Here is a 24898-nt window from a genome sequence, read left to right as displayed (position 1 = left end):
TCACTGGCAATCACCTCCTGAGCCGTGAGCCCCACCGTCCATGAATAATAATAACCCCTGTGTTTTTTTTTAATTTTTTTATTGGTGTTCAATTTGCCAACATATAGCATAACACCCAGTGCTCATCCCATCCAGTGCCCCCCTCAGTGCCCGTCACCCAGTCACCCCCATCCCCCACCCACCTCCCCTTCCATCACCCCTTGTTCATTTCCCAGAGTTAGGAGTCTCTCATGTTCTGTCTCCCTTTCTGATATTTGGGGAATATAAACAATAGTGAAAGGGAATAAAGGGGAAAGGAGAAAAAAAATGAGTGGGAAATAACCCTGTGTTTTAAAGTGACTCTCCTTTCTCAGAGCTGAGCCTGTTGTTCTCTGCTTCTGTTTTTTTTTTTTTTTTTTTCTTTCAGAAGTTATTACCGAAATGAAACCAAATCTGCTTCCTAGGATTCTTTCTTCTAGAAGAAAGGTATATACACGTGGATTCTGAATAAAGACTTTTTCCCCCAACTAAAGACACAAACACATATGGATACACACAAGGGCACATCCTAGCCCTGTGCTGACTGCCCTGGCCTTTAGCTCTTGCTCCTACCCCGAGCCCTTCACGTCCCTCCCATAGCTCCTGGCCACCAAGGCTTCTTGGACTTCATTCTTTTTCTTTCTCCTTAAATACAGCCTTTTGCTTGTCCCTCTTGGACCAAGCTGCCTCAACCGTTCCGAGAAAAGATCCCAAGGCCACTTCTGCTGCTGCATGTCCTTCACCTTCATTCCTCATATGATCTTTATTACAGGCCTGATCTCACTGGCTCACAATTCCCTTGTAGCTTCCTCTTCTGTACCAGGGTGGGTGCTCTGTGGGGCTGGGGCCTGTACAGCATCCGGCTTACCGTAAGCTCACATCAAATACTTCCCGGTTGAATCCATGAAAGAATGAGCGAATGAATGAATTTGACTTGTGCTCTCCATCCTTTGCCCTTCCCTTTCCTCCCAGGAGCCATCAGTCATCAGACACACACACACACACACACACTCCTTTACCTTGAAATGATGCCTCTGTTTACCTTTGGGCAGATACACACTGGACAGCCCCAGGGAACCATTCAATTTCTTACATATGATTTATAAACAGTGAGTCTTCAACTCAGTGGTCAAGGGGGAACTTAATTTTTTTTCTTAATGCATAAGAAATATCTGAAAATATGGATTCGGATTCAGAGAAAGGGAAGTGGAAGAGGCAGAAAAAAAGAAAAGAGGGAATGAGTGAGTGAAAAATGGAAGGAAGGAAGGGAGAGTGGAGAGAGAGTGAGAAGGGAAGAAGAAGAAAGAGAAAAACCAGTTGATGGGTTGTTCCTGCTGGGACGGGTGTCTCATCTGATATACTTCGGGTAAGTGGGGTGTGGGACCCCATTGCCCCAAACCTTATTCCCCTATAAGCACTACCTCTACATTGCCAAGTTATTCTTGGACCATTGTCAACATGTAGGGAATGTACTTGGATGCCAGTTGCTAGAAACACCCAAGGAGTAGGAAGGTCCGATCTAGCACCATTGGGAGCTGTTCTGTGGGCTGCGGCCCCACCCCAGGCCTTGTTCCCCAGACTTGAGGACAGGTGCAGGTCTGGTCCCCCGTGGCCTTCCATTTCTTTCTCTCCATCTAAAGAAACATGACAGATCGGTACAGGCGCTGAACTAAAATGATTAGTGTGACTGATCTAAGCTCCAGGAAGCAGATGGCCTTGGAGCAATAGGTCAGCTTTGGGTGTGCAACCTGCGGGGGGGGGGGGTTGTATTCCATTCAGGAGAATTAAGGACACATTCCAGGCCCTTCTCCCTACCCCTCAGCTCATGCCTCCAGAGACTTGACCGGGACATCCCCCGTAACTGCTACCTCCATAGAGACGTCGCTGGCTCCAGTTCAGAGGGGATAAGGACACCCGGTCTCTCAGCCTGTCTGCCCACTTGAACGGAGATGTCGCTCCCTCTCTCTTTCCGATCTTTGTTTATCTCTTCTCCTTTGGTCCCTGCTCCATTCTGTTGTGACTCCAACCACAGGGGAGGAAAAAAAAAGAAGTCAGATATGGAGATATCAGCGGAGCAAATGGCATTTCCCGTTAATGTGGCGGCAAATGGCCTCCTCCTTGACTTGTCATGTTTTAACTCTCTTAAGGAAGGAAGTGACAGCGCGCTCCTCTTCTCCAGGCCCAAAGGCCGGGGAAGAGGTTTCATCCGGATCATTAACTCTAAGGCATGATTTCACCAAGCGCACCTCTCCGGGGAGCATGTGCACCGACAAGAAATGGTGTCAGGGCAGCATCCGCCAGCAGGGCCAGTGCGGAGCGTCAGGACCTCGGCTCCCATCCACGTCCCAGAGTTCACAATCCTGAGCTGTTCCCGTCTACAAAGGGAGGGTGGCCACCTGTGCTCAGGCCTGCTTTGAATAGTGACAGCGAGGCTACCATGACGTGGTGCGGAGTCAGTGGAGGCTGAAGCACCACGGAGGCATTCGTCATGATGATGGCTACTTTTTGTTGGGTTGCCGGCCGCCTGCACACTCTGCAGATTTCTTTGTTCTTCCTTTCCAATACCAACCTCCTCACAGCCTTTTGTCTCTGGGTCTCCCTGGATCAAACCCTCCTCTCTGAGAAATCTCCAATCCCAGTCATTTCCATGTTAATATTAGTCCACGTCCTTGCCCCTGGGCTCTCCAGGTCAGACCACTCTTGACCATGTGGGCACAAGAAACACACGTCAGATCCTGCTCAGGCCCCACAGTAGTTAGTTCCCACCGGCATGCATTTACTTACCCAGCACGGTCTGATGAAAGTTAGCCATCATGTAGTCTGCGTTCCAGGCATGGTCGTAGGTGGTGAAGCCAGAGCAGAAATGAGACAAGGGAGGTCTCTCCTTCAAGAGGGAGAGATGGATGGGGTCCCTGGGTGGCTCAGTGGTTGAGCATCTGCCTTGGGCTCAGGTCATGATCTCGGGGCCCTGGGATCGAGTCCCACATAGGGCTCCCTGCAGGGAACCTGCTTTTCCCTCTGCCTGTGTCTCTGCCTGTCTTTCTTTGTGTCTTTCATGAATAAATAAATAAAATCTTTTTAAAAAAAGAAGGTGAGATGGAAAATAAACAGGAAGGTGAACAGAGAAGACCATTTTAGTTAGTGATAAGTTACAGGAGGGTAGTTACACCAGGGATAAGGCAGGAGGGATGGCAGTGTGGGCAACCCTGGAGATCTGAGCTCCACCCAAGGAAGGAAGGAAGCAGCCGCATGCAGCTTGGGGATGGGAAGGGAACAGGACAAGGAACGAGCACTTTACTGAGGCCTGGGAACATCATGGGCTCATCAGGGCTGCAGAAAGGGGTCTGGGGTGGTGAGCATGGGGTGGACGGCAGGGGGTGCCCGAATGAGGCAGGCAGGACCCTGTAGACTATAATAAGGTCCTCAGCCATATCCTGAGCACAAAGGGAAGCCTTCGCAGGATGTAAAGCAGGGGAATGACATGATCAGATTCACCTTTTACAAAGATCAGTCTGGCTGCTCAGTGGAGAATGGAATTGTTGTGGTTGAAATTCCAATAGGGACATTCAGAGCCCTCCACTAGGCGAGTCCAGCCGCAATGTGCAGCCACAGCTTCCAGCTCTGCCACTCATCCTGGGCCCCTGGCACGCTCCACTCTCTATTATTCCTAAATACCACGTCCTTTCACACTTTTAATTCAACTGTTGTTGCCCTTCTGATAAAACTGTTCCAGGGGGCCTTGTACCCCTGGCCAGCCATGCTGTGTGCTCGGACGAGGAACCAGAACCGGAGTGTTCTCATGGGCTCGGAACAGGATCGGGGAGTTAATGGAGCAGTAGATGTTTAGTGCTCGGTCACCATGTGCCTGGCACTGTGCTGGGTTCCTAGGATTCAGGGAGAATGACACGGGCCGAATCTGTGCCCGCGTGGAACTCGTGCTCCGAAGAGGGAGAGACAGTATACAGGAAATATGGAACAGGTGAGAAAGCCTATTCTGTGAAACATAACCCAGTGCTGGCAGCACTCATCTTGGAAGCAAAGAACCATAGATTCCTGGTCTCCTGGAATCTTCAGCTTATAGAATCAAATCATCCCAGGAAAAAAAAATCAGGATTTAGAAATGAATATTTATCAACTCTCTGGAGGATGGGTGGCTGTATAGATTTAGAAGTGATAGAAGATACCACAAAGGAAAAGACATAAAGCAAACTGGGAAAATACCCACAGCAAATATGACAAAGGATTACTATCTTTATTATGTAAAGAGCGCATGCAAATCAATTAAATTCGATGAAGACCCCAGCAGATAAGTGAGCAGAGGGCACAAAAAGACAATTCTCAAAAGAGGGAAATACATACAACTGGTGAACAAACACAAGAAAAACATGTTCATTCTCTGTAATAATCAAAGAAACGCTTATTAAAACCATGAGATAACATTTTTCGCCTATTGAATTAACAAAGTTTAAATGAAACCGAGGAGAGGATGGCCCAGCCGATGCTTTCGAGAATGGGATGATCGAGATTCTCAGGCATTGCCGGGAGACGTGTAAACCAGGGCAACTGTTTTTGGAAAACAATTTGGCAATGTGCACGAAGAGTCTTAAAATATGATTTTATTTTAGTAATTTAATTTCTGAGATTTTTTTTTTTTCCTAAAGAAAGATTCCAAAAATAGAGAAAGGATCTATGCATGAAGATTCTTTTTCCCCCCCGGAGCATTATTTATAGTAGCCAAAGGGTGGGGGGAGGAGAATGAAATAGAAAATTAGAGAGGTACAGATAGCCATATAAGGAAACATTCTGTGGCCATTTTAAAAGATGTTTATGAAATGCTAAAGTTAAGTGGAAAAGGAGGACAGAAAAAGAAGCTCTGCGTTCAGTGTGATTGTGCTTGTACGGAGACTATCATAGGCACACTGACTTAAAGATTTGCACATTTTTAGAGCAGAGCATCCCTGGGGATGTTGGTCTGGGTCCAGGGACTTGGACTTGGCCGCCCAGCTGAGCCTCCTCTAGGGTGGGAGGACCCGGGAGGGCCTCACCCTTCCCGGGGGAACTTGACTTGGTTCCCCAACTCCTGAGAGAGCACCTGCACGATCTTAAGAAACCAGGCTCACTTCTGTTTCACCAATGAGAAACCTGAGGTCCAGAAGGGAGTCGTATCTTGCTGCAGGTTGCACAGATGTGTGGAAGAGCTGGTGATAGAATTCAGGCCTTGTGGGTTCACACCGACACAGCCTTGTAGCCCGGCATGCGTCTGGGTTAATGGGTCGGATTTGCATTGGATCCAAGGCGTGTGCGTGGGCACATGGGCTCGTGTTCATTCCCATGCGCGTGCTGGCAGGTGGGCACGCCTCTGTGCGCTCAGAGGATGGAGCCACCAGCCCTCGTGGTGCGCGGGGGGCATCCCTGGGGTGTTCCACGTTCGCACCCACAGTCAGGCAGCGACGCTGGGTCGCCCTAAAGGGCTGCGGGTTCGGAAGCGCAGGCGGGCGGCACGTCTGTCTGCAGCTGCCATCCGGTCGCGCCTCGTTTTCCCGCCGCAAACTGGCAGCCCAGGGCCGCGGCCACAGCCTCAAGGCATCCCAGCCCGGGTCACACCCCAGCCCCCAGCCCCCAGGCCCCGGAGCTTCCCTGAGCGGTGGCCTGGTGGAGGGAGGGAGCTCGCTGGGGCCACGGGGCTGGTTCAGGCCGCAAACTGGCGGCCCAGGGGCACGGCCACAGCCTCAGGGCGTCAGAGCCCAGGCCAGACCCCAGACCCCAGGCCCGGAGCTCGCTCCTGCAGCAGCCTGGTGGAGGGAGGGGCTTCCCGGGGCCATGGGGCTGGTTCAGGCCGCAAACTGGCGGCCCAGGGGCGTGGCCACAGCCTCAGGGCGTCGGAGCCCGGGCCAGACCCCAGACCCCAGACCCAAGAGCATGCCCGATGGCGGAGGGAGGGGGCTCCCGGGGGCTGCAGGGCTGGTTCAGGCCGCAAACTGGCGGCCCAGGGGCGTGGCCACAGCCTCAGGGCATCCCAGCCCCTGTCAGACTCCAGACCCCAGACCCGGAGCATGCCCGATGGCGGAGGGAGGGGGCTCCTGGGGCCGCGGTGTCCCCTCCCGCCCGCGGCCGACGCCGCCCTCAGGTCCCTCGGGGTGACGGGCGATGCCCCCGCTTGGCTGAGCCCGGGCCGCCGCCTCCCTCCCTCCCTCCCGCGGACGGACGCGCGCACCGCCGGTGGCCCGGGCTTCCCGAGCGCGGGCGGAGGGGCCGGAGGTGCCCGCAGTGCCCTCTGCTGGCCCGTGGCCGCAGCGGCCGCCCCGACACCCCAGCACCGCGTCTGGGGGCGACCCTCCCATGGAGACGCGGTCGACCAACCACCTGCTGCAGCCCGGAGCCCGGGGGTCCCCCCTCTGCAGCGAGCTCCGTCCCCGCGTCCAGTGGGCGGGGGGAGGGGTGGTGGCTGGAGTCACAGCTCTGACCCTGTGACCTTGGGCGGACCCGCTGGGGTTGGCTGGGCCTCGACTTTCTCCTCTGGGAAAGGGCCACACCAGGGGGCCTGACATGCCTGCCCCCCAGGGCGCATGGTGAATGGTGACCGCTGGGGGATGAATGCTTTCTTTTTTTTTTTTTTTTTTTTTTTAATTTATTTTTTATTGGTGTTTAATTTACTAACATACAGAATAACCCCCAGTGCCCGTCACCCATTCACTCCCACCCCCCGCCCTCCTCCCCTTCTACCACCCCTAGTTCGTTTCCCAGAGTTAGCAGTCTTTACGTTCTGTCTCCCTTTCTGATATTGCCCACACATTTCTTCTCCCTTCCCTTATATTCCCTTTCACTATTATTTATATTCCCCAAATGAATGAGAACATATAATGTTTTCTGAGCTGGGTCCCCATGCCTAGGATCTCACACTTTTTTCTTTTCTTCGTCTTCTTTTTTTTTTTTTTTTCCACTCTTGCTAGGAATATGGCTGTGATTACGATGTGCCAGGTGTTGTCCAAGAGGTGAGGAGGGTAGAGAAATGAATTCTTCGCTGGGCCCAAGTCAGAGGGACAGCGCTACGTTTGAAATCAAATGGAGAATTCTTATACTGGATTGCAGCCTGTTTTAAAAATAATAATGGCCATAATAACACAATTGCACGTTCGTCTAGCATTTTTTCACGTTGCAGAGTCCTTTTCCGGGCCCCCAGAGAGATAATGGATGTGAACACTTCAGAAAATAGACAGCTTTCTGTGAAATTAAGGTGATTTGTATTGAGGGGTGAGGTTTGTCTCTATCCATCATTGACTAAACAAATCGTTTGTTTGCTCCTGTTCGATTGATAAAGAGGATCGTGGACCCCAGGAGCAAGGCGAGGCTTTACCTGCCCCTCTCTCCATCCACTCCGTCCACAGAACGCCTGCGAGGCTGGAATCCATGCTGTTTGATTGCTTCTGGGGATGGAGCGCTCACTTCCACTCTATGTGGAGGTGCATCCTCCGTCACCGGATAAGCAGATGCATGGGGTGTTCGGTCCCTCCTTCCCGTCACCGCCTCAATCCAGACAGCCAGTGGCACTCATTTTGCCCCTAGGGATCTCCCAGCACCTTCACCCTTACTGTCGCCACACACGGACCACCTCGGTAGCCATGCTCGTAATCCTGTGTTTGGACTGTCAGCCTAGACTCGGCCCCCTTCGCCCCCAGTCGGTGCTGCACATTGCTCTGTCACAAGCAAACTCAAAGTGGCACATCCCCACCTGGAGTTGTGCAGCCTGCTGGGCGAGGCCCGTGGTATCCTCCACAGCCCAGCCTCTGGCCTGCTCCCGGAGCAGGGCTTGGCAGGCCATGGCCTGAGGGCCAAATGCCACCCACGTCCTTCACGTGTGCCACGAATGAAGGATGCTTTTTACATTTTTCAGTGTCAAATGTGAGATAGACTGTTAGCCTTCAGTTTGCTTAAAGAATCGAGCACACAATCTGACCCTCCACTGACTGGTTCAGGTACTTTTCGTGTATGACGTCACTTAAGCCGTACAGGTCTGTGGGGGAATCACTATCTTTGCCATCTGACAGAGGAGGAACCTGACACGCCAGGGACACTTCGCTTGCCCGAAGCTACAGAGCCCTGAGGTGGCCGGTGGATCAAAGACGCGGCTCCGCTGACCTCAGCCAAGCCCTCCCAGGAGTCCTGCTGGCAATCTGCCCTTCCCTTTGCTCAGATAACTCAGTGCCCACCTGGATGATGACACATCCCCTAGCAGATCCTCACTATTTGTGTCTGTGGCCTCCTGCCGACCCGAATGGGGACCTGCGAGGGGTCAGCGGTCACCTATGTTCCACTTTTATTTCCTCCCCAGTACATATCCCTACACCCGGCTCACTGCAGGTGCTGAAAGTAGTGCTCGGTGAACCAGATTGCAGGGTTTCCTACATTAGGAGCACCCCACGCAGGTACTGGGAGATCCCTAGAGTGGGGAGGAGGGTAGTCCCTGGTGAGCTCTAGCTTCAGGGGGAGGGTGAGGAGGGAGTGAGGACCCTGGAATTTGCAGCTCTTGCTCTGAAGTTTGATTGACAACAGATTGCGGATGGGACAGGTTCTTCCAGAGGTGGACTCCGTGAAGAAGGCTGCAGGTATAAGCCAGGAAGGGCAAGGATACCAGGTTCTAGAAAGACGGCAAAAAGGAAAACACCTCCAGGTAGGAGTCTTCTAAGTTTCCTATACAACAAGCAGCACTAAAATGTTTGAGATGCTGTTTAACTGCAGGGGAAAGGTGTTCCTTGTGCTCTTAGGTTCGGGAGGGGGGCTGCCCAAGGGAGGTGGATGCGAGGGCTCTCTCAGACGTTCTTTATCTCGGGCGTATTACCGTGGGGTCTACAAAGTCTCCCTTTCTTCCAGTCTTGGATTTTGGGACGAGAGTAGCAGTTGGTCTTTTAGTCCGCATCAGAGAATTACAGCTGCTCGAAGGGAAGGGAGGGCTTAACCATCGACCAATTCAACCCAATGGGAAGAAATCCTAGGCAAGAGGGAAGTAACTTCCTGGAAGGACCCAGGGACATCTTGCCAGCCGTGGGTGACGGCCAGAGCTGGATCACAGACTGGCGGCTCTCCTGCCCCTCTCATCCCTGAATATGCCCTCCGTTCTCTTCTACTGCCTTCCTCCCTGAGGCACAGAGTGTGGCTCCCTGTGGTTCTCATCAGTCGTGTCCCATGACTGCCACCAGGAAGACACTCCATCTCTTCCTTTCGTTCTGGTGTGCAAATCCAGGGGCTTAGACGCAGGAGCTCCCTCTGGGCCAACTTGCTAGGGCCAGGGGTTGGGGCATGGCCTTCAGGGTCCCACTGCTATCCCCTGAGGAGACCCCTAAAGTGGGGATGATGGCATTGTGAGCTGGGCGGCTGCTTCACCTGGTATATCTACCTCAAAAGATAGGAAACAGGGACCCACAAGGTTGTTACATAGTCTCCTCCAGAAATCCCAATTTTGGGGGGCACCTGGGTGGCTCAGCAGCTGAGTGTTTGCCTTCAGCTCAGGGGGGGACCCCGGGGTCCTGGGATCGAGTCCGGGGGTCCTGTGATCGAGTTCCCACAGGGAGCCTGCTTCTCCCTCTGCCTGTGTCTCTGCCTCTCTCTCTCTCTGTGTCTTTCATGAATAAATAAATACAACCTTAAAAAAAATAAAAATAATAAAAAAAGAAATCTCAATTTTCCAAAGAAGCTGGGATTAAAGAACACTATTTTGAGTCTTGGGTCTTCCTTTTAGGAAGAAAAGCATGGAAGTCCTCCTACATGCTAGCTGTTGTGTGTTTAATCCTTAAGGCAAGCATATGGCAAGGTAATGTTTACTCCTAACTTCTACACGAGGAAACCAAGGTAATCTAAGTGAGGACGCTCGACTGGTAGACATCTAGCCTGGCAGGGCCATGTGCGTCCACTGATATCCCAAGCTCTTGTCCCTTTCTTTATACAGCTTTATCCCTTCCATTAACCAGAAAGTTGCTCTACCCTTTGGGACATCGGTTTCTTCTTGTAGGAGAAGTGATCGTTTCTAATAAAAGAATTCATCTTTTCTATTTAATTATCACACCTTTTCCTGTTTTCCCAGCCTCCACGGGCACACGCGTCTCTAACTCTGTGATAACTGACACATCCAGTTATTACAGAGGAAAGACACTCCTGACCTGTGAATTTCTGGGCAGTAAAGTAGTGAGTTAGTCTCTTGCTCAGGAAGATAAAACCCAGGCTCCGCTGACCAGGCTGTAAGCTGAGCTCTCAGGCCAACTTCCTGCGTGAGCTCCAGTGAGATGCTCATCTTCTCAGCCTCGGTTTGCTCATCCGTACAAGAGAGACGCCACCTGTGCTGCAGAGACCCCGGGCGTATGTGGTTGGGCTACTTAAGGAATCTCTCTAAAGCCAGTTCATGCAAGTGGATTGTTGGTTTTAGGAGCTGCCCTTGTCCACATCCATCCAAGGTCCTTGGACCTCCAAGGTTTTCTTATCTGTAAAATGTTGGGAGTTGAACAGAATACATCGCCTCCTTCCACTGTCATATTCTGAGCCTCTAGCATCTCCGCGCAGAAAAAAAAAAAAAAAAGTGGGAAATATCAGAAGGGGAGACAGAACATGAAAGACTCCTAACTCTGGGAAATGAACTAGGGGTGGTGGAAGGGAGGTGGGTGATGGTGGGGGTGACTGGGTGGCGGGCACTGAGGTGGGCACTTGACAGGATGAACACTGGGTGTTATTCTGTATGTTGATAAATTGAACACCAATAAAAAATAAATTTATTTAAAAAAAAGAAACAAAATAAATAAATAAATAAATAAATAAATATAAAAATAAATAAAAAATAGAAAGAGCAAAAAAAAAAAAAAAAAAGGAAAATGCATGCCTATCCCTCTTCTCACCCTCCCCTGCCACCTCCCCTACCTCTCTCTCCCCAGCATCCCAGGGACTCAGTCAACACCCCTGCCCTGTGCTCCCAGAGATAACTCCAGCAGCAGGTTCTCTCCTCCTGGCTCTTAAGGTGGCCACACACTGGGCTAAATAAGCTGCTTACCAGCACAGGAAAGGATGACATTTAGAGTATCACATCTTTTTTTTTTTTTTTTTTTTTTTTTTTTAGCTTTGCTTTAAGGGAAACTGGTTTGGGAATATGTTGGGAAGATGTCCCTCTAATTTGGTACTCGGGGCTCTCGACAGTGGGCGTGCAGGAAGAGAAGTTCATCTGTGTCTCCTTAGGTGCTTTCTAGGGGCCAAAAGATCAGTGCTATTTCCCTCCCTTCCCAAGCCCCTTGAAAATGACTCGGCTCAGCTGGGAACTCACCATGTCCCTGGCGCCGAGGCTCTGAAGCGCTAGCAATGAAGTTTAGAGGCCCGGTCAGTCGTGTCACCTTGGGGGAGTCATTTCACTTCTCGGAGTTTGGATTCCTCCTCTGCAAGGTGTTAGCGTAATAACTGCACTCGCTGAGACGTCCCATGACAATGGCCAGAGCCAGTGAAGGTCCCCCCACATCCTCTCGCTTAACCGTGCAATAGCTCTTGGACCGCAGTACCATCGTTATTACTACTGGGGGGATGAGACGGGTAAAGTTCAAAGGCGTGAAATAACTTGCCTGGTCTGGAAGGTGGCCTCATCTAGAATTCAACCCCAGTGCTATGTGACTCCTGTGCCCTTAGCCTTTAGCTCCTCAGCTGGCCCCGGCTATGTAGACGGCGTTCCCGTTGTCCGTTGCTGGGTACCACCCCACCTCACAACTTAGTAACCGAAGACAACCACCCTTGTACCATGCTTCTGGATTCTGTGGGGAAGGAAGTTGGGCAGGGTACACGCGGATGCTTGTCTCTGCTTCACAGGGTCTGGAGCCTCAGCTGGGAAGACTCAAGAAGTCTAGAGGCTGGTCTAGCCCCTGAGCTGGGGTGACTCACAGGCTGGTCTCGTTCCGATACTGCTCACCAGATCACCCATATTTAACTCTCCCCGTGGACCAGGCGCCCTCACAGCAGGGTGGCTCCCGGGTATGTGGACTGTTCCTTGTCAGCACAGGGGCTCCAAGAGTGAATGTTCTAGTGAAACAGTAGAAGCTAGGTGGCCTTTTATGACCCCGCCTTAGAAATCACGCAGCAACACCACTTCCTGCAATCTGGTCAAAGCAGCCGTAGGCCTCCTCAGATTAGAGGGGCAAGGCACGTGGCTCCACCTCTCATGGATGGAGTTTTAAAGATGTTTGCAGCCATGCTCTGAAACCACCGTCAACGGGATGAGCTGTGATCTATGCTGAGACATCGGCTAGATTGATAAAGACTGAAGAATCTGATGGGATCAGGGCCAAAGGCAGCTCATCGGCTCTATGGTCGGCCTCACAATGAGCTTCCCAAGAGTCTGATGAATAGTGGCTGAAGTGGTGGGGAAAGTGCATCTTGATCTGAGTCAACACTATTCGAGACGACCTCATCTAGCATATCCTGTAATGCCGCGGGGGCTTCTAGACATGGGTGATGGGCGAGGCTGACGAGGGAGCCGATTATGACCATTGAGTCTTGTTTCCTGATGATGGATGGTGGTGGAAGGCATGGGTTTTAGGATCAGACAGACATGGGGTCAAACACAAGCTGGATTGTTTCCCAACTCTGTGAACCTGAGCCAGTAACTTGGCCTTTCTAAGTTTCGGTTCACTTTTACGTGAACTGGGACTCTTGTGAGAAGTCAAGGAGAAAGCTCCCACGTGGCGCCTGGAGCATAGTACGCACATATTAGAGTTAGTTATAGCTCTTTGTCATTCATTAAACACATATTTACTGAGCCCTTGCTATGTGGCCACCGCTGTCCTAAGTGTTTACAGTATTTTTATCATTGCTGCTATCGTTATCCTCAGCAGATGCGGTCTACCCGCTTGGAGAAGCTCCTCAGATGGAAACAGAGAGTGCAGGGGAAGGTCTGAGCCACCCGGGAAGTAGATGAGGCAGGCTGGGGCTCAGGGAACCCAGACCAACAGCCAGTTGTATCTACTGGGTAACCCAACAGGGATAGGGAAAGCCTCACACTCAATCTGGGCACACGGGTCCCAAGAATCCGAGGGCCAGCGAGACCATTCCCTGTTTCCGGGGTGGATGTACCTAATCAGGCCAGTCATGGGTGAGGTTAGTGGGTCCCTGCAGGGCTGGGGGGGTCAGTGCCTGAGGTGGAGGAGTCATGGACGGGGAGAGCAGGGGCCGCACCCTCCTCCCCAGGGTGGTGAGCCTCCGAGGAGACAAAGGGCCAGAAGGGGCTTTGCAAACGGAAGGAGTGACATTAGGGATGATGCAGGGACGCAGCTCTGAAGCCAGCCGTCCTGCCCGCAGCTCTCCCCATTCCTTAATGTGATGTGAAAGGAAACGAGCACACTCTGAAGCCAGACTCTGCTTCTTAGTAACTGGGATACTTCTGACAGATTTTTCTCTTTGAACCTCAGTCTTCCCATCTGTTAAGTGTGAGTAGTGACAACCATAACCATCCTAACTGGTGTGAGTATTAAATGAAACCTCCATGTGGAGATTTGGACTTGGAGTAGGCCTGTGTTTTTCATGGTGTCCGAGGACTCCGGCGTTAGACCGCCCTGCTGCACCTGTTTAAAATACAGACCCTCCATCGACTCCTACGAGGGTTCCTTCAACCCTTATTTTGCTCCATGTTTCCCTATGGCTTTTATCACCTGATATACATACAGTACGCTGCTTCATTTTTTACTGCCTGTTTTCCCCATTTTCTTTCCTGGAAATGCCGCGAGAATAGAGATGTGGCGCTTCTCTGCCTCCAGCCCCTAGAACCGTGCTTGATAAACAGAAATAAAAGAACACAGGGACGAATGAATGAGAATCCCTGGAAGGGAGCTCTCAAATCAGCCTTTTCTTGACTCACCCCAGGGGATTCTTACACACACTCCAGGTTGGAGGACCACCATAGGACGTACTTCATCAACACTGGTTGTTTTTCCCCTTCTTTTCTCCTTAAGGATCTTAAATTTGTTTAGCTTGCTCAAAGAACCAAATTACCAAGGTGAGATGAGGGAGTAAGTAACTCTAGGATGGATAGGATAATCTGATAGTCCCCATTCTCCGTTGTCCAGCCATCCCGGCCTTGAAGAGAGAGGACTTTGGTTTTGTGTATTCTGATTAGTGTCCCTTAGGCATTGACCCCTCACAACTGGGTGCATGGGGTGCAGGACGCTGGGAGGCCCGAGAAAGCAACTTGCCCACTGACCCCACCTTCTTCTTGCTTTCATGCAGGGCCTTGCTTGCTTGCTGCTGTCGCATTAGACTTGGGATGTGGCCTATTTAGGACCAAATAGGGCATGGCCTCTGGCCTAGCAGGATGGACCACCGTTCAGAACTGCACCCTGCTTCCTGGACTGATCCGGCTCTGGTCTGGGAGTGAACCCAGGGTGGCTGGCTGACCAGCACCCAAAGGCCATGGAAATAGAGGGTCAAGGGTGTACCAGAGACTGAGGGAGAAGGGAACTGGCATGCATGCACCTGCTACCCTATTGTTCATATATCACCTCTCTGGCTTTGAAGATTTGAAGATTTTGGCAGTTATTGCCTGTGTGACTTTGGGTCATTGACCTCCCTCTCTGAGCGTTGGTTGAGTCATCCATAAACTGGGAGTAGTAACAACCACTCACAGGGGGTCCTTGTGTGGATTTAATGCCCTAGGTGTTTCCCTTCTTTCTTTTTTAACTCCTTAAACCCCAATTCATGGAAGGGAAAACAAAGGAGACTGTTAGATGGAGGAGGTTGCCTGCTGCTGGGGACACAACATGCGGCCCTAGGGACAGGGCCAAGGGCAGGGATGTGCACACTGGGGGAACTTTGGAGCCACTTGACTTAAGGAGCTCAAGCTAATCAATCCCTCTCAGCTCATCACGGGCCCTGCAATCAGGGCTCCCCTGCTCACCTGCTGCTCTGCCCTTGGGGACGCACCAGAGCCAATCATGGGGCATTGTTCTCTCAGCTCAGTTCCTCGGAGGAGCACTCGGAGCTTGGCCAGGAGACAGCAGGACGACTCATGGAATCCCAGGCATGGGGTTTCGATCTGGACGGCCCAGTGCAATACCGGCCCTTCTCTCACAAGAATAAGGAGGTGATGTGACTCAGCCAAGGTCGCAGAGAAAGCTGGATCTGGAGAAAGGAGGAGATGTTTATATTCACTGGAATTCCCATTCATTCATTCAAGAGTGTTTTACCCATTGCCTGTTATGAGTGCAGGGCATCTCAGGTGTCACAAGGCCATGCTGCAATCCCAATTCTACCCTCTTTCCGATGCTCCATTCTTTCTTCTCTAAAGCCCAAGGGCATTCCAGTGGTCACCTCACTCAGACCTGGGCCAGGGCTACAGAGGCTTTCCTGCCTGCCCCTTCATGCCCTTCCCCCGGCTCGGTCCTAGACTCTCAAGCTCTAGAAATTACTCAGGACACCAGGAAATAGTGGATCCAATTGGAGTCAGCGGAATTTACTTTATTTGAATTGACTTGAACTGAATGAAATGGAATCGCAAGATTAAATGGAAATAATTGAATTGAAATGTAGCAAACTGGATTGAATCAGGATTAATTGAAATAAAATCAATCGAGAATGTATTGAATCATAGTACTAGGAAAGGTACGGACCTCACCTCCCCCCACCCCCGACCCTGCTCCTTGTATAGCGAGAGAGTGAAAGCCCAGCAAAGGCAAGTGTGGTGCAGGAGGTCATAGAAACTCAGTGACTTTGAGAAGGTCAAGCAAGTGGCAGAGCCGGGCTTCCAAGCCAGGTCGTCCGACTCCCTGGTCAGCATTTATCTCACTATTCCGTATTTCCAGAATTAGTAGAGTCTGAGGTTGCAAGCCAGGAGCCACTAGAAATCAGCAAGTGAAGAGGACTGTGGGAAAAATGATGTGCCCGATTTTAATCACCTCTCCACCTTCTCGTGAATAACCAAGCTTGTCGTCCTCTGACGCTGGCTTTCCAAAATAGTTCCCGTCTGGGCTGTGGTAGGTACACGGAGAAAGGGAAGCGTCAAGTCTCTGAGCCTAGTGGCAGAAGGAATGGCAGCGAAGTTCTCTGGCCGTGATTCCCCTGAAACTGAATTTACTTTGAGGAATAAAGATGTGACACTTGCAGCGGACCACCTTCCTTGAATTCCCAATCACGAGATCACTGTGCCTGAAAGTCCACCATTCGTCCTGTTCCTTGGATGATGTTTTTTTTTTTTTTTTAATTCTATTAAGATACACATGTGGTAGCTGGAGGAGGTACAGCATATTTAATACCCACATATTAGTGTAATGACCTTATCGCACCAACTATCTGACACTAGAACGAAGGCTTGTGTGGACGGTGGAAGGAAGTAGAGTTCGCAGGAGGGAAGTTGGTTTGGATCAGTGGCCAATGCAATTTTTTTAAAGACATTGATATAAATTGCTCTACCCAGGAATTTAAATCTGAAAGTCTCTGTAATGAGGAGGTATTATTCTTATGATGAAAGCGTTAGATAATAATAGTCTATACTCGGGAGGAAACGGCAAATGGTAGCCCATTGACCCCTTGCGCCCTCTCTCCCCTCACGTGGTCATAACTGCTGATCAGTGCTCAACGTAAGAATTAAGGTTCACAAGTAATCTTTATAACAGTGTGGGGAGAGGTAAATCGGGCACTCTCGGCCTCGTTTTACGGAGGAGAAACTGAGCTCTGGGATCGCCAGTGATGCTCCTTCGGTCTCAAGGCAAATCAGAGGCAGAAGGAGGACCAGAGCCTTCATGCCGGCTCCCCAAATCCAGAAGTCTCTCAGGCGTATTGTATATGCTGTACAATTGCCATCGATTTCCCGTCATTGTTCCTTGGTTGTGTGGGCCAGGGGAGGCAGGAGTCAGGGGGTGGCACCTCCACAGCCAAGGGTGGCCACAGTGCATTTCACAGACTTGAGCCAAGAGGCCTCTGGAGAGCGTAATCATCCTAGTGAGCTGCGGTGCTTGTCAAGGTATGTGGTCGGGATGCTCGTTGCTGTGACCTGGACACAACCTGCCCTGCATGGGAACAGCAAGCTGGCCGGCAGGCCCTCAGCCCACCACAGGCTGGCCTGGTGACGCACCAGGGGAGGAGGCCAGCAGCCTTCCCTGGCTCCACGTTCTTTAATGTTTATGATCACAGCTGTCTCTTGCCAAGGAGCCCTACACCCAGAAGTAAGGGTCCTGTAGGAATAGATGGGTGGTGGCGAGGCAGTGTTGCTGATAGATTTTGGCAGCGGGATGGGTCCTCACTCTACCCTCAGAGGTTTCAGGTACCCCAGAGGTACCCCCAGAGGTTTCTACCCGCAGCGGGATGGGTTCTCACTCTACCCCCAGAGGTGAATTGGACTCAGGAAGACGTACAGAGGAGAATCGCAGTCATGCAGCTTAGACACGCGCGCGTCCAATCTCCATCCATAGGAGGGATCCTCTCAGGACACGGCTGTGCCCAGCGCCAGGGACAACCCATGGGAGGAGCCTCAGGCCAGCCACCGAGGGGCTTCCCTCACTGGGCTTCATTCCAGGGCTCATTTTGCTCCAGTTCCAGTAACTGTGTTGTTTTTATGTTCCCTTTGTATCAAGTCTCCGCACACGTTTCTGCCATTAGCGTCGTTGAGCCCACGGATACTTAACGGGTGCTGTTCATGTGACAGGCACTGTTCTAAATCCTGGGAATATAGAGGTAGAAATGGTAGACAGTGTCTGCATGGCGACTGTATCCATGGCGAGACAAACAAACAAACACAGGTACGCTGTACTGTCGGGAGTGGCAAGCCTCATGAAGACCAAGAAATGACGCAAAAGCACCAAAGATATTAATCTAGTTAGTGGACGTGGAGGGGGTGAGGCGGTCAGAGAGGGCTTCCCTGAAGATGTAGAGTTGGAGCAGACTCCAATTTGGTGGAAGAATGGGTCCTGTGACTGTCTGGGGGAAAGTGTTCCAGTTGCAAGGGGTCAAGGGCAAAGACATGAAGATGGGGACAAAGGGGAATGTCAAGGAGCCACCAGAAGACCAGCCAGGCTTCAGTGACGGGAGAGCAGAGGGGAGCAGTGGGAGATGAGGCCAGGTAGGGAGCTGGACCTAATTCCTTACTGTTAGGTGGGCCGGACAGAGCCTCGAAGGCCAAGGTAAGCTTGCTGGGGTTCTCAGTCCAGTCCATGTTCTGGAAGATTCCTCCGATGTTAGTGGCACCTTCCTGGGACCAAAGATGCCTCCCTCCGTGCTCTTGTTGGATGGCCCCAAAGTTGGCTGTTTCCAGCTGTCAATCTGTGTCTCGACTTCGCCGTAGCAGCCCAGAGCAGCAGTTGTTAAAGCTGAAAGACGCAGAGGGGGCTTCAAGTCCCCGCGTTTTACTCGTGGATTATTTTTCTCTTTGCCCCTGGGATTGAACCAAATTCCATTCCAGTTTAAGGCTGGCCCTTGCTGCTTGCCAGTCTCGGCCCCAGCAGGTCTGCGTTGCTGCCCCGCTCCGATGATCTCCAGACGTACTTGGGAAGCTGCCTCTGCTCGACTAAGACAGGAGTACTTTGTGATGGAGATTGTAATTGGAAAGAAGTGTGAATAATTGATGTGTTTTCTTCTTTCTTGTTGGTGAGCGAAACTGGCCCCAGCCAACCTTTTGGCTCCTGCCTTGCCACACCCCGCAGCCCTATTTCAAGCCCTTGAGTGTTTGCACACACTGCACACTGCTCTCTCTGCCAGGAGTGTGTATCCCCCACTCCGTCTTCACTTTAAGCATCTACTCACAAGACAGATTTTTTTTCCTGAGAAGTCTCTTGACAATCCCGGGTTGCTATGCAGGCTTCTGGTGGGTTCTTTTGGCATCGTGTCTTCCCCTGCCCCCTTTGATGTGATGCTCTAATTAGCTAGTCCTAAACTTGTCCTCCCCTGGAGAAAGTCTACTCCAGGCCTGAGGATGAGGGTAGAACTCGATGGTTAAAGCTTCACAAGAGGCATATGGTCTGAGTTCAAATTCTGGTGCTTCCATTTGCTAGCTCTGTAGATTTGGGGTAAGTTATTTATGTTCTTCTCTGTGTAAATCTCATCTCTAAAACTGGGAAGGTAATCATGCTTTCTTATTAGGCTACTTGGAGGGGTAATCAATGCTAATTGACCTCTTTGTGTCTCCTTTGGCCCCCAACATATCAACCACAATGAGGTTTTTTTTTTTTTTTTTTAAATGTACTCTTTCCACAGATTTCTCACATGCTTATAACCTATTTCTCATTAGTCAAGTCTCAGGTCCCATAACTACTCAGAGAGGCTTTCCGTGGCCACGCATTTGAAGCAGACCCTCCCCTAACCAAGCCACTCTGTCCCATTACCCTTCAGAGTCGTGAGCAGTGCTATTTACCTAACATTTTTGGTTCTACCTTTTTCTATGGACTGGACAGGAAGATACTCAGTGTTTCTTGCTGTTGGGTGGAGTTGTGCACCTAGTTCTAGACAATGAGTTGTCAGCGAAAGTAATAGAAATTATTCTCTAAGCTTTTAAAGATTTTTATTTATTCATTTTTAGAGAGAGAGAGAGAGAGAGAGCATGCAAGCACATGAGCAGTGGGGATGGGCAGAGGGAGAGGGAGAGAGAGAACCCCAAGCAGGGTCCAGCTCAGTGTGGAGTCCAATGCAGGGCTTGATCCCGTGACCCCTGAGATCATGACCGGACCCCAAATCAAGAGTTGGGAGCTCAACTGACTAGGCCACTTGGGCGCCCCTTCTGAGCTTCCGATTGCCAAGGCAAGACCTTCCAGACATATCTTTTCCCTCTGACATGGTACCTGGCAGTACCCAAGAGGAGCCCCTATATGATGATGATGAGGGGTACTGTCCTTCTCCATCCTCTACCCAGGATGTGGCATAAACAACAATATGTCTTATGACACTTAAGACCTGGGGGTCAGTTATGACTGCAGCATAACCCAGGCTAATCTGGCTGATTTACCCTTTGAATTATTTATCTTTATCTATGAATACGAGTCTTAGTTACTTCTCAGTGTCTACTCTCCCTCACGTCTGTAGTCATAGAACTCTTCATTTTTAGCTAAGGAGTGGCTTTGCAGAATAAAGACTACATTTCCCAGGTCCCCTGACAGGTGGTCTCGCCACGTGACAAGCTCTGGCCAACGTGATGTGAGTGGACGTGAAGTCTGCCCCTTCTGAGCCTCACTCTTAAAAGCCACGTCCTCTCCTTCCTCCTGGCTAAGAGATGGAAACGCCGACTTCACCTCTAACAAGCAGACAGGGGAGATACTGTTGAGATGAGAGAACAAAAAGAAAGAGAGAACCAGGTTTTCCGACAGCGTGGAATCATCACACCAGCCCCGGATTCCTTATGTCTGGGCTGTTATATGATTAAAAATAAACTTTAAATTTTGTACAACCTCATGTTATTGGGGTTGCTATTCTAGTGATGCAGGCTGTATTGCTCACCAATATCTTAGTTCTTCAAGTCATCTTGCTCGTTCATTCCATTGATTAGTGTCTATTCCCACCGCCCCAGCACACGCGCACACATGCAGGTTCCTTGAAGACAGGAACGATTTCTTTCCCGTTCATGGCTGCACCCACTGAGCTTAGCACAGAGCCTGTCGCAGACTAAGTGTCGAGGAGTATCTGTTGAATAATCAAGTGTACGTGACGGACAGTAATCCCTGAGTAGATCATTATTGATTGTTGTTAGATATTACTCTTCTTTCTATTACTTTTCTACTAGCCATCAGAAAGCTTTGGTCACGTCACAGTTCCTAAGGCCCCACCGCCCGATGTTCCTCTGGCCTGCAAGAGCCTTTCTCTTCTTTCTTATTTACCAAATCCTTTCAAGAACAAGCTCTGGACTCACGTCAGAGATTTACAGAATGCAATGGCTCAATGGCTATAGGGGACCTTAGCAGTCACATGGCATGACTCTCATTTTACAAGTGTGTGAACAAGCTCAGAGAGGGCGGGATTATCTTGTATTTTAGTTGGTTCTGGCAGTTGTGACACAATACCATAGGCTGGGTGGCTTAACGACAACAAAAATTTCTTTCTCACTGTCCTGAGGCTGAAGTCCAAGATCAAGGTGCCAGCAGGTTTGGTGCCTGGCGAGAGAGTCCACCTCCGGTGGCCGACTGCTGACTTCTTGTTTCCTCCATGACCAGAGAGGCCAAGAGAGCCCTCCAGCATCTCTTTTCGAAGAGCACGAGTTCCACTGATGAAGGCTCCACCCTCAGAACCTAATTATCCCCTAAAGGCCCCACCTCCAAGTACCACCACACTGGGGCTGAGGATTGCTGCATAGGAATCTGGTTTTGGGGTCGGGGTGGGGGGGCCAGTCCGTAGCAATTTGTTACAAGTCATACATTAACTGATGAGAGAAGGGTCCAGAATCTAGGATTCTTGCCCTTATTTTAGTGTGCTTATTGTCGCAAGAATTTCCAACTCCTCTTGGGTGAGTTATTCTTTGATCAGACTTAAAAGATACAGGTGGACTGTACATCCCAACATCTCCTACATTGGGACTCTGTAGTTGCTGGGTGATCGTGTCCTCACCTTTGCCCGTCAGGACTTGCCCACACTTGGAACTCAAAAGGGCTAAAGGCAGAAGGGTCCCTGAAAGGTGAGTGAGATAACTGCCTCAGTCTCCGTGTGAGGGCACCAGAGACGCGAAAAGAAAGATGAAGAGACTTCTCTGACCACACTTGGTCCATTTAGAGACTCTGGGAGGAATCTCCAGCATTCTCTACGGAAATGTTGCCCAAAGTGGGAGTGTAACACTTCGATGGCCCGGGAGTGTAACACTTTACAGCCCAGGCTTGACAGCATTTAACAGGGATGTGGGTGGGAGCTCAGTGATCACGTGTCAAGAAGAATGAATCCCATGAGCGTTGCTAAAACCCGCCGCCGGCACTGAGAAAACATACAGTTCAGCACAATAAATACAGCATAGCCCCCAAGCTAACCCAGTAGAGCCAACGAGGGGGCCTGCCCTCCTTTCCTCCCCAGCGTTAACCTTCTTCAAGTCCAGGGCAAGTGAAAGAAAAACTAGAAAAATAATGCCTGTCATAGTGCAGGGGCCTGGGAAATGTCCTGGAAATCAGTTCATCTGGCCCTTTCAGCTTTTCGCAGCTTCCCCTCCTCCTCTGATCCCCAGCAGGCGCCTTATAGTTGCAGTTGCAGGCCCTGGAAGGTGTGGAGGGATCCCCAGTAACTGGCCTAGCAGCTCCCAGAAGATTTGATCAATAAGACCCTCCATTAACAACAACAAAAAAATGCTTGTTTGATCAAATATTCACGATGCAAATTAGCGTAGTCACAGTTCTGGGTTATCTCCTGATTACAAAAAAGAAGAAAACAACACAAACATTAAAAAAAAATCCCCCCAAAAAGAAAAAAAAGCACATGGAACTTCTCAACTCCGTATTTCTCTGCAATCTTTGATCACAATCTTTTTAAAACCGATTTAGCAAACCATGACTATGTCAGAGAACACTCTGGAAAAGCCAGTGTACGGGATCCCTGGGTGGCGCAGCGGTTTAGCGCCTGCCTTTGGGCCAGGGCGCGATCCTGGATATCCGGGATCGAATCCCACGTTGGGCTCCCGGTGCATGGAGCCTGCTTCTCCCTCTGCCTGTGTCTCTGCCTCTCTCTCTCTCTCTCGCTCTCTGTGTGACTATCATAAATAAATAAAAATTAAAAAAAAAAAAAAAAGAAAAGCCAGTGTAGCCCAAACCCGTCATTTGGGGTTTGAGACTCAGAGGAGGGAAACCGGCAGGGTGGGGACGCGAACCCGGGTTCCCTGATCCAGAGTCCACTGTGTGCAGTGTCTCCCCGTGAGTGACACGACACGTTCTCAAAGCCGTTCTCAACGGTCCCTGTGTCATTTAACAGCCCATCTGCCAATGGATCATGTCACAGAAACATGCGACCGAGACGATGTGTCGTGAAACAAATGGCTTTACAAGCCGGGGGACCAGCCCTGTGTCCTGCTCCTTAGGAGCGATCTGCGCGTGTGACGTGGGTGTGACAGGCCCAGCGAAGGGCTGGCTCAGCTCGTGTACAGTCCTGCAGGCAAGGGGCTGACGGCTCCGCCACCAAGTCGCCGCGCTCCCCCTGCGGTCCCTGCGGCTGCCGGCTGGCCCGGGGCTTCCATCCACACTCTGGGTCACCCACGGCCTGGAGGAAAATCTCGGGCTTTCAGTTCTCACGTGGCTCCCTTCTCCGATTTCCATCCTTATTGGACTTAGGATCACAGGTGGTTCTAGGGGCCCCCGGGGGCTCAGTGGTTGAGCATCTGCCTTCAGCTCAGGCCATGACCCCGGGGTCCTGGGATCGAGTCCCGCATCGGGCTCCCTGCAGGGAGCCTGCTTCTCCCTCTGCCTGTGTCTCTGCCTCTCTCTGTGTGTCTCTCATGAATAAATAAGGAATATCTTTTAAAAAAGTGGTTTTCACGGACTCACGCGGGAAGCCTACCTATAACGCTCCCACGCTTACCTTGACTTCTTCCGTCCAGTGCAGCAGGAGCAGAGCCTCTTCCTGCCAATGACCACAATGACCACCCCCCGCCCGCGCTCCAACCCCTACGCCCCCCAACCCCAGGGGTCTTCCAACCTCTGTTCTCCGTCACCATCTCCCTCTCTACGGGCTTCTCAGCAGTTTACGAACACACTCTATTGTTTTCCTTTTGCACGGATGCGTCAACGGGAGGGATTAATCAAGTCGCCTACGGTCACGCAGCAAATGTAACAATGAACACACGTCCCTTCAGCTACTGAAAGTTTCTCTATGCTTCTCCATAAAGTTCTCAAAAACACCGTCGAGCATGCGGTCTCTGTTCCCCGCCGCGTCATTCCATCTTCACCTCCCTCCAGCTTTCTGGCTTCTCACTTCAGCCCAAATGCAGCCACTTCATGTTGCCAAGTGTAAGGTGGGCTCTGCGGTCTTCACTCCACTTGACCTCCCAACCGTCTGGAAAACACTGCCACTGTCCTTGGAATCCTCTCCTGTTCTCCTCCCACTTGGCTGTACCCATTCTCCGCTTCTCCTGCCAGCCCCTCCTTTTCTACCTAAGATGCTCAGCTCCCCAGACCTTGATCTTGGGTCCCTTCCCCTCTTGGATTCTCTGCTTTGCTTTATCGTGATCTTCGTCTCTCACTGTTCGCTTCCTCTGTGGGCAACACACACCCTTCCCAGGATTACGTTTCATCTCCATGCAGCGGCTGCCACATTTATCCCCCTGGTCCAGACTCTCTTCTGGGATGTAAGCTCATGACCACTCGTTGCCCTGACGCTTCCAGACACTTGTCCCCAACTGCAATCTTCACCTCTTGCCAGCCTCCTGCTTCTTCTTAAGTTTCTCATCTCCCTTAATCACCTAATTTCCTTTTTTTTTTTTTAAGATTTATTCATTTCTTTTAGAGAGAGAGAGAGAGAGCACATATGGGAGGGGCAGTGGAAGAGGGAGGGAGAATCCCAAGCAGACTCTGAACTGAGCTCAGAGCCCAATGTGGAGTTCGACCTCATGACCCTGAGACCACAACCTGAGTCAAATCCAAGAGTCCAACGCTCAACCACCTGCACTACGCAGGAGCCCCAATCACCTAATTTCTTATGTCAGAAGCTTGGGAGTCATTTTGGACACCTTGCATTCCCTCCTCCCTCTGCCAGCTCAGGCATCAATCACATTATCTTACTGAATCTGTGTCCACAGTGCAGCGCAGATTTATCGACTCCTCACCATGCTCACTGCCTCCCCTGCGTCGAAGACAGCCAATAGTCACTTGATGCCCTACTGATGGGTTCTCCACCTAGAGGCAGCATGCTTGGTTTCATTTTTAAAATCATAGATCTGATTATTTTGCTCCACCACTTAAAACCTCCAGCAGCTTCTCCTTAGTCTTTGAATGCAGGT

General features: G+C 50.9%; 1 long non-coding RNA gene across 2 annotated transcripts; it reads right to left on the bottom strand.

Annotated features, from left to right (window-relative positions):
- Positions 1 to 9643: 9643 nt before the first annotated feature.
- On the bottom strand, positions 9644 to 17681 carry LOC111097896. 2 transcript variants are annotated; one of them, XR_005367238.1, is made up of 4 exons: positions 15918 to 17681; positions 14921 to 15144; positions 11315 to 13798; positions 9644 to 10556 (listed from the first exon to the last, which is right to left on the bottom strand). It is a non-coding gene; the product is annotated as an uncharacterized LOC111097896 (long non-coding RNA). The 2 variants fall into 2 exon arrangements; XR_005367239.1 differs by having other exon boundaries at positions 9645 to 10556; positions 17373 to 17681.
- Positions 17682 to 24898: the final 7217 nt, after the last annotated feature.

The sequence above is a fragment of the Canis lupus genome, chromosome 11 (assembly GCF_011100685.1).
Source record: "Canis lupus familiaris isolate Mischka breed German Shepherd chromosome 11, alternate assembly UU_Cfam_GSD_1.0, whole genome shotgun sequence".
Classification (NCBI taxonomy): domain Eukaryota; kingdom Metazoa; phylum Chordata; class Mammalia; order Carnivora; family Canidae; genus Canis; species Canis lupus.
The sequence above is the reverse complement of the archived record's forward strand: the minus strand, read 5'-3'. Positions and strand labels throughout refer to the sequence as shown.